We start from the raw sequence: 1244 nt of genomic DNA on the forward strand, positions 1-1244 counted from the left end.
ACCACCACCTTGGTTATAGTTCTCAAAATTACCTTGGTTTTGGTAATTCCTATTCCATTGACCTCTTTGATTATCAAACCTTTGCACATTATTATTTGACACATAATTCACATGCTCACTCTCACTATTATCAAAATAATCACCACATTCCGGAGAAGCATGAGGGCAATTACAAGAGTCATGATCATAAGATCCACATGTATCACAAAACAAGCAACCACTAGGCATATTATTTGAAGAGGGAGGGGTTGAGAGTTAGAAAAAGTACCTCTCCCCTTAAATTGGGAGGGAAGATTCAAAGCTTGAAAAGAATAGGAGCTTTCCAACTTGGCCTTGATTGCGGTCATTTCTTTCCCCAAGTTTGTCATTTGTGAGGATAAGTTGTTGATCGCATTTAGATGGTCTATAGAGTATACCAAAGAACCACTCTTGCTAGTTGAATCCCTCTCACCATCTTGCCAATCTCTATAGTACTTAACCACGTCCTCAATAATGTCCACCACTTCTTCTTCCGTCCGATTCATTATGGGACCTCCGGCACCCCCATCAAGGCATGATTTGCCTTGAGGACTTCGGCCACCATAGAAAATTTGAATGACTTGATAGGTTGGAATTCCGTGGTGGGGACATTCCCTTTGGTACTCTTTATACCTCTCCCATGCTTCGTAGAGGCTTTCATTAGGTCTTTGCTTGAACCCTTGAATCAAAGCTCTAGCCTCTGCCGTTTTCTATTGTGGGTAGAATTGGGACAAGAATTCCTTGGTGACTTCGTCCCATGTTCGTAGGGAGTTTGGCTTTACCTCCTTATCCAACCAATCCAAGGCTTGGCCTATGAGAGAAAACGGAAACAACATTAGCTGAATGAATTATTGAGAAACTCCGTTCACTTTGATAGTGTTGCAATACTTTTCAAACTCCTTGAGATGGTTCAACGGACTCTCATTCTTAGCTCCGCTATATTGTCTCCTTTCGATCAAAGCGATCATAGCCGGCCTAATTTTGAAATCATTCGTCGGTGATGTAGGTGGAGTAATTCCACTCTCAAACTTGTACGCACCGGGAATTCCCAATTCTTTCAAAGCAACTCTTGGTTGTTCTCCCATGCCTAGTTCTTCTTCAAATCCTTCTTCGCTTGAGGAACTAAATTCCAAGGATCGACTAGCAATTCTTCTCCTTGAAAGAGTCCTTTCGATTTTCGGGTCAAAAGGCACAATGGATCGATCACGAGCTCTATGCATGCAAAA

General features: G+C 42.0%; 1 non-coding gene across 1 annotated transcript; it reads left to right on the forward strand.

The window, feature by feature from the left end:
• The first annotated feature begins 612 nt into the window (after positions 1-612).
• LOC145557056 (small nucleolar RNA R71) lies at positions 613-718 on the forward strand. Its single transcript, XR_014092135.1, has one exon. It is a non-coding gene; the product is annotated as a small nucleolar RNA R71 (small nucleolar RNA).
• Positions 719-1244: the final 526 nt, after the last annotated feature.

The sequence above is a fragment of the Chenopodium album genome, chromosome 8, assembly GCF_948465745.1.
Source record: "Chenopodium album chromosome 8, dcCheAlbu1.1, whole genome shotgun sequence".
Lineage (NCBI taxonomy): Eukaryota > Viridiplantae > Streptophyta > Magnoliopsida > Caryophyllales > Amaranthaceae > Chenopodium > Chenopodium album.